The sequence below is a fragment of the Pleurodeles waltl genome, chromosome 7, assembly GCF_031143425.1.
Source record: "Pleurodeles waltl isolate 20211129_DDA chromosome 7, aPleWal1.hap1.20221129, whole genome shotgun sequence".
In the NCBI taxonomy this organism is placed as follows: domain Eukaryota; kingdom Metazoa; phylum Chordata; class Amphibia; order Caudata; family Salamandridae; genus Pleurodeles; species Pleurodeles waltl.
The window spans coordinates 1,504,759,902-1,504,772,314 of NC_090446.1; positions in this window are offsets into that span (position 1 = coordinate 1,504,759,902).

The following is a 12,413-nucleotide window of genomic DNA, read 5'->3' on the forward strand; positions in this document are numbered from 1 at the left end:
CCATAGCTGGGCCCAGGGAAAGAAGCAGTAACAACATCGGTGAAAAAAGAGAAAAAACTACATTGGAAACAATGGAGCATTATTAGCCAATAGGCTGCATGCAGGTTAACACAGGAGAACCATAAAATCCTGGCACCGCGCCTTTAAGACCCTGAGCACCACCAGTATCCCACCATGCCTCAGGGGTGAAGGAGAGGTGACAGTTGGTTCACAGTTATGTCAGTTCTTTTTTCCGGCTTCTTCTGAGAGGATCCGGGAGCATTGAGCTCTCAGTTTTTCTGAGTTTTAATCTGGCAAATATTTAAAAACAGCGTTTTTTCTACCTTCACTCGACATTTTACACCTTTGTCTGAGTCAAGGGATTTTTTCCTGACTGGAAAATGCCTTCTCTTTTTGTGAAGTGCCCTTCCTGTGGGAAGAAGAAGGCCCAGTCAGATCCACGCTCTCTCTACATTGTGTGTTTGCCTCAGAGTCACTGCCCTGACACTTGCAGACACTGCAAGAACATCTCAAAAAGGACTCTGAAGGACAGGGAGAAAATCAGACTTCATGGTCTTCATGAGAGGCAGAAGACATCGTCCTGTTTGCTCCCCAGGCAGCCAACAAGCCATTCTGAGGAGAGACAGGCTAGATCGACTTCAGCTGGTAAGAAGGTGCCTGTTTGTTCCCCGTCGACGTCATCGCTGCCACCGTCACATCGTCATAGATCGCCGTCAACGGCGAGGGATACGACGTTGAAGGTACATAGCGACCATAAGGGCACATCTCCGTCGACGGCAACCCACCGATCGACGTCGACCAAGCACCGGCGTGCCCATTCGCCGTCAAAGGCCTCGCACCCCTCGACGGCACAGAAGACGACGTCGAGATCGCCTCAACGGTGAGAGCAAGGACATCCGTCGGCGGCGGCCCATCACTAGACGGCGAGGCACACGATGTCGAACAGGTCGCGGTCAAGGGACTACCGGTCACCGTCGAGGCGCTTGACGTCGAGACCAGGGCAGTCTGTGGTACTCCCTTCAACGTCGTTGTAACTTTCGACGTCGACACAGGTGTTGACTATCTCACAGGGAGAAGAGCGTCGGTTGCCGCCGGCTGATAAGAACACTTCAACAAGTCCAGTGGTCTCCATAAGGAATGGTTCGTCTGGGCGGTCGAGAGTCACTTCGTCTGGGCCCATCTCGCCCATCAACTTATCGCCAAGGTGGTTGGAGAGTCTTAATAAAACTACTGCTTCTCCAGACTCGCAAAACTCGCAAATGTACTCACCTTCGGCTTCTCTCCCGAGGACACCATCGCCAACAGCGCGGACAGAACAGGCTTGTTCTGCATCTTGCCAGTCTGCCACTAGGCCTCGGCGAGCTGCAACAAGATCTCGGAGCAGGTCACGCTCCCAGAGAAGATCCAGATCAAGATCACACCGTCACAGAAGGTCTCCTTCTTGGTCCACATTGTCGGGGACTTCAGTAAGAGGGTACTCCCCGACTCTAACGGATTCTCCACCAGCTAGAGTTTCCACGGTGGACGACATTACAACTTTTAACAAGGTGCTTCTCGGGAGCACAGAAATTAAATATTGAGGTCCCGGAGCCTTCAACCTCCTCATCCGCAATCTTTGAAACCCTGCAACACAGGGCGGTTTCAAAGAAATTGTTACCGCTGGTGCCTGGCCTTCTACAACCAACCATGGACACGTTTTTAGCACCAGCCAACCTCCGATCAGCTCCTGCTAGGATCTTAAAGAAATACAAGGCACCTGATCAAGATCCTTTTGTTTCTCAGGACTGATCCACCGCCAGACTCAGTCATATTGGCCGCAGCCCGGAAGACTCACTCAGTGGCATCATCCTCCACGGTTCCACCAGACAAGGAGAGTAGACACCTGAACTCTCTGAGGAGGAAGATGTGTGGCACGGCGGCTTCCATGATGAAGGTCTCCAGCGCCTCCGCACTCTTAGGCAGATACGATCGCTCACTCTGGGACTCACTGAGCAGGTTTACAGAAAAATTGCCTAGAGGGGACAGGCAGGATTTTCAGGAGATCCTTCAGGAGGGAAGTCTGGTGTCCAATCAGGTCATCAGTGCGGCAGCAGATGGTGCAGACTTAGCAGCACATGGTTACGCGCATGGGGTCTGTGCGAGCAGGTCTTCCTGGCTAAGACTCACAGGATTGAAGCAGGAAGCGCAGCAGCGTATCCTAAACCTTCCGTTCAACGGAAACTCGCTTTTTGGAACCCACACAGATGAGAAGATGGCACGTATGAAAGCGGAGGTGGACACCATGAGGGCAGTGGGCCTCAAGAGAAGGAAGGACTTCAGGTAAAGATATAGGCCTTACGACAGGCGCCCGTTCCAACAGAGAGTTCAAACCCCTCATTGGTCCCAGAGGCCACAACAGAAACAAGGGCGCCCACTCTTCCAGTCTCGTAAAGCCACAAGAGACCGAGGGTCAAGCAGACCTCAGCAGTCTACCCCCAAAGCTCCGGCAAAACAATAAGGTTTTGCTTCCCTTAATACCGTGCACCACTCTGGTTGGGGGAAGTATCACAGCGTTCATTCACGAGTGTCATGGCATAACAAAAGACAAATGGGTGCTCAACATTGTAGAGAATGGGTACTCTCTTCTTTTCCGGCAACCTCCTCCGCACTTGCCACCAACCAAATGCAATCCGGCTCACATGACCTTATTACACAAAGAGGCTCATGCTCTGTTACAGAAAAAAGCAATAGAAAAGGTTCCAGTCGCACACAGAGGGAAAGGGGTGTACTCCCGCTATTTTCTAGTAGCAAAGAAGGGTCGGGAAGGAGTTTTCAGACCGATTGTAGACTTGAGGCTCCTGAACAAGTACATAAAGAAGCAAAAGTTCAGGATGCTGGCTCTCCACCAGATTTTCCCTCAACTGCATCGAGGAGACTGGATGTGCTCCATAGATCTGCAAGATGCGTATTTTCATATCCCGATCATTCCCAAACATTGGAAATTCCTACGATTCTTGATAGCCTCCCAACACTACCAGTTCAAGATGCTTCCTTTCGGCCTAAAATCTGCCCCTTGTGTTTTCTCCAAATGTGTAGCAACGGTAGCAGCACATTTAAGGAAGCAGAAGATCTTCATTTACCCATACCTAGACGACCGGCTACTGAAAGCCTCCTCTCCGGAGCAGGCGAAAAACCATCTGGACATTGTGCTCAGTGTTTTCCGATCTCTAGGTCTACAAGTCAACTACCAAAAGTCCACCCTCATTCCAACACAAACCCTCCACTACCTGGGAGCAATACTGAATACAGAGCTCGAAAGAGTGTATCCTTCTGAGGAACGACTGTTATCAATAAGGAGGAAGTGTCAAGACCTTCTGAGCTCCCACGCACCTACGGCCCGTCAGGTGACATCTCTATTGGGCTTCATGGCCTCTTGCATTTCCATTGTCCCGAACGCCAGATTGCATATGAGGCCTCTTCAAGAGGCTCTGGAGAACAATTGGAACCAGCACACAGGTCACTGGGAGGACAGAATGCTTCTTCTGATAGGAGCACAACAATCGTTACGAGGGTGGATGCACAGACATCCCCTGTCAGTAGGAGTTCCTTTTCATAAGCCGATCCCGTCCGACACTCTGGTAACGGATGCGTCGCGTCAGGGCTGGGGAGCTCATCTGGGTCCCCTTCAGGCTCAGGGTCTGTGGTCCAACAAAGAAAGAGCGTACCACATCAACCTGCTGGAGCTCAGAGCAGTTCATCTGGCTCTCAAGTCTTTTGCTCCATCGATTCAGGGGAAATCTCCTAGTACAAACAGACAATACGACGACAATGTATTACCTAAACAAACAAGGAGGAACAAGATCCCTGCCACTGTCTCGGGAGTCTCAGGCCATTTTCGCATTGGCTCTTAGCGAGGGGAATGTGTCTCACAGCAATTCACCTCCCAGGGCAGCAAAACGTGGAAGCGGACTTCCTAAGCAGAACCCTCGAGGATGCCCACGAAAGGGTTCTTCACGACGAGGTCGTCGAAGACATCTTCGTTCAGTGGGGTCAGCCTCAGTTAGACCTCTTCGCAGACGAGGTAAACAAGAAATGCCCAGACTTCGCATCCAGGTCCTACCATCCGGGAACTCGAGGGAATGCCCTGTTGATCGATTGGTCAGGGATATTTCTCTGCGCCTTTCCACCGATTCCATTCATACCAGCTGTGATAAACAAACTCTACAGATCCAGCACCAGAATGATTCTCATAGCCCCGCAATGGCCCCGTCAGTTCTGGTACACGGATCTCCTCAACCTAACAGAACAACCGCAGAGGAGGCTGCTGTGCAGACCAGATCTCCTTTACAGGCTGGGAGGCAGGATACTTCACCCCAGCCTTCCCTCTGTGAGCTTGACGGCATGGCTCCTGAATTCCTGCAGTATGGGCATCTAGGGCTGTCGCAGGAGTGCATGAACATCTTAGAGGAGTCCAGACGACCTTCCACGCGGCGTTCTTACACGTTCAAGTGGAAGAGGTTCTACATATGGTGTCGTCAGCAAGGTCAGAATCCTATATTGGCTCAGGAGGAGGTGATACTGTCTTACCTGCTCCATCTGGCGAAATCGGGTCTGCAAGTGTCATCTATTAAGGTACATTTATCTGCCATTACAGCCTATCGTAAGTCACCTTCTCAAGAATCCTTTTTTACAAGACCAGTAGTCAAGGATTTCTTAGAAGGTATGAAGAAGGTTTTTCCACCCATTCGAAAACCCTCTCCTCCATGGGAACTAAACATAGTATTATCTAGACTCATGGGCCCTCCTTTCGAACCTATCCACAAGGCTTCTTTGCAACACTTTACGTGGAAGACAGCTTTCCTCGTAGCCATTACTTCAGCGAGGAGGGTCAGTGAAATTCAGGCTTTGTCCTCCAAAGAACCTCACACAGTTTTCCATGAAAATAGAGTGGTTCTACAAACTCATCCATCATTCTTACCGAAGGTGGTGTCGGATTTTCACATTAATCAGACTATTTCACTACGAAATTTTTTCCCCAATCCGGATACTCCGGCGAAAAAAGCTTTACACTCTCTGGATTTGAAAAGAGTGCTAAAATTTTACTTGGATAGGACCAATTTGATTAGACGATCTCACCACCTATTTGTAAATTACGGTCATATGAGAACAGGCAATGCAGCCTCGAAACAAACAATATCTAGATGGATAGTTTCATGTATTGTTACTGCATATCATTTGGCTAACGAACAGGTATTAGCTAGGCCTAAGGCTCATTCGACAAGAGGAAAAGCTGCTACTGCTGCCCTCCTTAATAATGTTCCAATCTCTGAAATCTGTAATCTGTAAGTCTGTACATACATTTACTAGGCAATACTGTTTAGACTCAGATGCCAGAGCGGATGCTCAAGTTGGGCAAGCGTCTCTGAGAAATGTATTTGTATAGTGTAAGGAAATGCCTCCTTGGCATGGTTACCCCCTGACTTTTTGCCTTTGCTGATGCTAAGTTATGATTTGAAAGTGTGCTGAGGCCTGCTAATCAAGCCCCAGCACCAGTGTTCTTTCCCTAACCTGTACTTTTGTTTCCACAATTGGCACACCCTGGCATCCAGGTAAGTCCCTTGTAACTGGTACCTCTGGTACCAAGGGCCCTGATGCCAACGGAAGGTCTCTAAGGGCTGAAGCATGTCTTATGCCATCCTGGGGACCCCTCACTCAGCACAGACACACTGCTTGCCAGCTTGTGTGTGCTAGTGGGGATAAAAAGACTAAGACGACATGGCACTCCCCTCAGGGTGCCATGCCAACCTCACACTGCCTACAGGTATAGATAAGTCACCCCTCCAGCAGGCCTTACAGCCCTAAGGCAGGGTGCACTATACCATAGGTGAGGGCATAAGTGCATGAGCACTATGCCCCTATAGTGTCTAAGCAAAACCTTAGACATTGTAAGTGCAGGGTAGCCATAAGAGTATATGGTCTGGGAGTCTGTCATGCACAAATTCCACAGCACCATAATGGCTACACTGAAAACTGTGCAGTTTGGTATCAAACTTCTCAGCACAATAAATGCACACTGATGGCAGTGTACATTTTATTGTAACATACACCCCAGAGGGCACCTTAGAGGTGCCCCCTAAAACCTTAACCGACTACCCGTGTAGGCTGACTGGTTTTAGCAGCCTGCCACACTCCAGACATGTTGCTGGCCACATGGGGAGAGTGCCTTTGTCACTCTGTGGCTAGTAACAAAGCCGGTACTGGGTGGAGGTGCTTCTCACCTCCCCCTGCAGGAACTGTAACACCTGGCGGTGAGCCTCAAAGGCTCACCCCCTTTATTACAGCACCCCAGGGCACTCCAGGTAGTGGAGTTGCCCGCCCCCTCCGGCCACGGGCCCACTTTTGGCAGCAAGGCCGGAGGAGATAATGAGAAAAACAAGGAGGAGTCACTGGCCAGTCAGGACAGCCCCTAAGGTATCCTGAGCTGAGGTGACTCTGACTTTTAGAAATCCTCCATCTTGCAGATGGAGGATTCCCCCAATAGGGATAGGGATGTGCCCCACTCCCCTCAGGGAGGAGGCACAAAAGAGGGTGTAGCCACCCTCAGGGCTAGTAGCCATTGGCTACTAACCCCCCAGACCCAAACACACCCCTAAATTCTGTATTTAGGGGCTCCCCAGAACCTAGGAACTTCCTGCAACCTAAGAAGAAGAGGACTGCTGAACTGAAAACCTGCAGAGAAGACGGAGACACCAACTGCTTTGGCCCCAGCTCTACCTGCCTGTCTCCCCACTTCTAAGACACTGCTCCAGCGACGCGTTCCACAGGGACCAGCGACCTCTGAAGCCTCAGAGGACTGCCCTGCATCTAGAAGGACCAAGAACTTCCGAGGACAGCGGCTCTTTTCCACAAAGACTGCAACTTTGCAACAAAGCAGCAACTTTGAAACAACTTATGTTTCCCACTGGAAGCGTGAGACTTTGCACTCTGCACCCGACGCCCCCGGCTCGACGTTTGGAGAACAAACACCACAAGGAGGACTCCCCGGCGACTACGAGACAGTGAGTAGCCAGAGTTGGCCCCCCTGAGCCCCCACAGAGATGCCTGCAGAGAGAATCCAGAGGCTCCCCCTGACCGTGACTGCCTGCTTCAAAGACACGACAGCTGGTAAAGGCACTGCATTCGCAGCCCCCAGGACCTGATGGATCCGACCTCCAGTGCAGGAGCGACCCCCAGGTGGCCCTCTCCCTTGCCCAGGTGGTGGCTACCCCGAGGAACCCCCCTTTGCCTGCCTGCATCACTGAAGAGACCCCTTGGTCTCCCATTGAATCCTATTGCGAACCCGACGCTTGTTTGCACACTGCACCCGGCCGCCCCCGTGCCGCCGAGGGTGTACTTTCTGTGTGGACTTGTGTCCCCTCGGTGCCCTACAAAACCCCCTTGGTCTGCCCTCCGAAGACACGGGTACTTACCTGCTGGCAGACTGGAACCGGGGCACCCCCTTCTAAATTGAAGCCTATGCGTTTTGGGCACCACTTTGACCTCTGCACCTGACCGGCCCTGAGCTTCTGGTGTGGTAACTTTGGGGTTGCCCTGAACCCCCAACGGTGGGCTACCTTGAACCCAAGTTTGAACCCCGTAGGTGGTTTACTTACCTGCAAAAACTAACAAACACTTACCTCCCCCAGGAACTGTTGAAAATTGCACTGTGTCTAGTTTTAAAATAGCTATATCTCATTTATGTGAAAACTGTATATGCTATTTTGCTAATTCAAAGTGCCTAAAGTTCCTAAGTGAAGTACCTTACATTTAAAGGATTACTTGTAAATCTTGAACGTGTGGTTCTAAAAATAAACTAAGAAAAGTTATTTTTCTATACAAAAACCTATTGGCCTAGAATTGTCTCCGAGTGTGTGTTCCTCATTTATTGCCTGTGTGTGTACAACAAATGCTTAACACTACCCTCTGATAAGCCTACTGCTCGACCACACTACCACAAAATAGAGCATTGGAATTATCTCTTTGAGCCACTATCTTACCTCTAATGGGAACCCTTGGACTCTGTGCATACTATTCCTTACTTTGAAATAGTGCATACAGAGCTAACTTCCTACACATAGTGTATATCTTTTCCTACGCTTCTATGGGAGATAGATGGCAGAGATAGGGGATGGGCTTGCTAATCTATTCAACGTTTATAACTATTGATGAGGATCCCCTGGAAGATAAGGATAAGTTACTTAACTGTAAATCCTAGTTCTCTTCCAGGGGGATTCTCATCAAAGTCATAAACAACCCACCCTCCTTCCCGGACGCAAGTCTCCTAGAAGTGCAGGACAGACTATCTCTCTAATGTGTTGGATACGTTTTCATGTAAAAAAGAACTGACCTAACTGTGAACCAACTGTCACCTCTCCTTCACCCCTGAGGCATGGTGGGATACTGGTGGTGCTCAGGGTCTTAAAGGCACGGTGCCAGAATTTTATGGTTCTCCTGTGTTAACCTGCATGCAGCCTATTGGCTAATAATGCTCCATTGTTTTCAATGTAGTTTTTTTTTCTCTTTTTTTTCACTGATGTTGCTACTGCTTCTTTCCATCGACACAGCTATGGGGCTTTGGAAAGTTTTTCTCTTATTGTAATTTTGAAAGGGACTGTTTAAAAAAAAAAAAAAAAAACTCCACAGAAATAAAGCATTTTAGCCTGTTTACAAATATAGTCAGCATTGCTGTTGTACACACGTATACATGAGTTTGGTGTGAACATTGTCTACAAAAAATGCTATATATATATTTTTGTTGCATATTTCATACTTTTACATGTGTGTATTTTATGTATGCTCCGGGGTCCACGCACGAGGGCGGGAATATTCAATGTTTATGACTTTAATGAGGATACCCCTGGAAGAGAACTAGGATTTACAGGTAAGTAACTTATCCTTTCTGCCAATTCCCACATCACCTCTGTGTCAGAGCATTCCCAAGCCTCCCATCCTGAGGATAACACCCTAGACAGGGAACTCAGAAAGCTAGGGTTGGAAGAGGCCAGACTGAAACTGAGACAGCAACAGTTGGCCTTAGACAGGGAGTCTCTAGATGTAGAGAGGGAAAGACAGGTGGCAGCAGCACTGTTCTTGATAGTCATCCTGTAAGAGAAACAGATTCAGGAAACCTGCACAATATTGTCCCCCCTTATAAGGAGGGGGGTGACATAAACAAGTGGTTTGCTGCACTTGAGAGGGCCTGTATGGTACAGGGGGTCCCTCAAAGGCAGTGGGCTGCTATCTTGTGGCTATCTTTCACTGGCAAGGGTAGGGATAGGCTCCTTACTGTGAGGGAGATTGATGCCAACAATACAAAGTTTTGAAAGATGCACTCTTAGATGGATTTGGCTTAACCACTGAACAATACAGGATTAAGTTCAGAGATACCAGAAAATAGTCCTCTCAAGACTGGACAGACTTTGTAGGCTGTTCAGTGAAGGCCTTGGGGGGATGGTTACATGACAGTAAGGTGACTGACTATGAAAGCCTATATAATGTTATTTTGAGAGAGCATATTTTGAATAATTGTGTGTCTGACTTGTTGCATCAGTACTTGGTAGACTCAGATCTGACCTCTCCCCAAGAAATGGGAAAGAAAGCAGACAAAAGGGTCAGAAAAAGAGTGAGCAGAAAAGTTCATACAGGTGGTGACAAGGATGGCAAGAAGAAGGATGGTAAGTCTTTTGACAAGGGTGGGGACAAAGATAAAAAGCATTCTGAGTCTTCATCAGGCCCACAAAAATCCTCTGGGGGAGGTGGGTCCAAATCCTCTTCTAACAATCAAAAGACGCCATGGTGTTATTTATGTAAAAGTAAAGGCCATTGGGCAAGTGATTCCACTAGTCCAAAACAAAACACCAAGGCTCCCACTACCACAACCCCAACTGCGTCCTCTAGTGCCCCTAGTAATAGCAGTGGTGGTGGGATGAATACTACAAATAGCCAATCAAAGGGTGTTGCTGGGCTCACCATAGGTAATGTAGTTGAGGTTGGTCTTGTTAGGGAGACCACAGAGGCTGTTTTAGTCTCTGATAGTGGTATTGACTTTGCCACCTTGGTTGCTTGTCCCCTTAATATGGGTAAGTACAAGCAACTTCCCTTAATAATTGGTGTTGAGGTTGAGGCCTACTGGGATACAGGAGCCAATGTCACTATGGTGATTGAGAAACTGGTTCACCCTGATCAACACCTACTTGGTCAGCAGTACCAAGTGACTGATGCTCATAACAATACTCTTTGCCACCCCATAGCTGTTGTGAATCTCAACTGGGGGGGTTACTGGTCCAAAGAAAGTTGTGGTAGCCACTGATTTACCTGTAGACTGCTTACTAGGCAATGATTTGGAGACAATTGCTTGGGCTGAAGTGGAGTTTGAGGCTCATGCAGCAATGCTGGGCATTCCAGGACATATGTTTGCTCTCACAAGGGCTCAGGCCCGGAAGCAAAGAGGACAGGGAAACTTGGATCCTGAAACAATGGACCAAGTGTTCCCAAAAACTAGGGGTAGAAAGGGTAAATCCTTCCCACTATCCCTCCCTCTCCAGAAGATTCCCCTTTTGAGGAAGAGGAATCCTATCCCTCTGCAGAACCTACACCAGATGAGCTGACAGCAGACACTGCTGAGCTTTTGGGTGCGGGGGGCTGCCAGGGAAGAGCTGAGTATGGCACAGCAGACCTATCCCATACAAGAGGGTTTAAGACAGCAAGCTGTCAAACAGCAGAATGGGGATATCACTGATAGCCATTAAGTCTATTGGGAAGATAACCTCCTCTACACTGAGTCAAGGGACCCTAAACCTGGAGCTGCCAGGAAATTGGTCATCCCTCTGCAGTATAGGGAGTTTCTTCTGACTTTGGAACATGATATTCCTTTGGCTGGGCATTTGGGCCAGAGTAAAACGTGGGACAGACTTCTTACATTGTTTCACTGACCTCACATGTCAGAGGACACTAAGGAGATTGGTTGCTCCTGTGTGACCTGCCAAGCCAGTGGCAAGACTGGTGGTACACCTAAGGCCCCCTTAATTCCACTCCCAGTGGTTGGGGTGCACTTTGAAAGGGTAGGGGTTGACATAGTTGGCCCCCTTGACCCTCCAACAGCTTCAGGTAATAGGTTTATCCTTGTGGTAGTGGACCATGCCACTAGGTATCCTGAAGCTATTCCCTCAAGGACCACTACAGCTCCTGCAGTGGCAAAAGCCTTCCTGGGAATATTTTCCAGAGTGGGTTTCCCTAAGGAAGTGGTGTCAGACAGAGGTAGTAACTTCATGTCTGCATACCTAAAAGCTATGTGGAGGGAGTGTGGTGTGACTTACAAGTTCACTACCCCTTATTATCCACAGACAAATGGTCTGGTTGAGAGGTTTAATAAAACTCTCAAAGGTGTGATCATGGGACTCCCTAAAAAACTCAGGAGGAGATGGGATGTCCTGTTGCCATGCCTCCTTTTTGCTTATAGGGAGGTGCCCCAAAAAGGAGTGGGCTTTAGCAAGAGGTCCCCTTGCTCTTGTGAAGGAGGGTCGGGAACAATCTTTAAAAGCTCCCAAGTAAGACATTGTGGGCTATGTACTTGGCCTAAGATCCAGAATGGCTGAGTACATGAAAAAGGCCAGTAAAAACCTTCAGGCCAGCCAAGAGCTCCGAAAGCAATGGGATGACCAGAAGGCTGTCCTGACTCAGTACCACCCAGGACAGAAGGTGTGGGTATTGGAACTTGTGGCCCCAAGAGCACTCCAAGACAAATGGAGTGGACCCCATCTAATAGTAGGAAAGAAAGGGGAGGTCACATATTTGGAAGCCCTGGGCACTGCCATGAGTCCCCTTAGGGTGCTCCATGTCAATCACCTGAAACCTTATTATGACAGGGCTGACTTAACCCTGCTCATGGCAACTGATGAAGGGCAGGAAGAGAGAGACCCTCTCCCTGACCTCCTCACCACACCTTCAAAGCTGATGGCTTAGTGGAGGGAGTTGTGCTTGCAGAGTGGCTTACTGCTGAGCAGAAAGACAACAGCATAAATCTCCTAGACCAGTTCTCTGACCTCTTTTCACTGATCCCAGGTACAACTACCTGGTGTGAGCACACATTCAACACTGGAGACAATTTACCTGTCACAAGTAAGATTTATATGCAGCTTGACCATGTCAGAGATTGCATAAAACAATAGGTACAGACAATGTTAGATCTGGGAGTGATTGAACCTTCTGAAAGCCCATGGGCTAGCCCAGTGGTGCTTGTCCACAAGCCTCGTAGTAAAGATGGTAAAAAGGAAATGAGGTTTTGTGTCGACTATAGAGGTCTCAATCAAGTAACCAAAACTGATGCTCACCCTATACCAAGGGCAGATGAGCTACTATATATACTGGCTTCTGTCAAGTATCTAAGCACTTTTGAC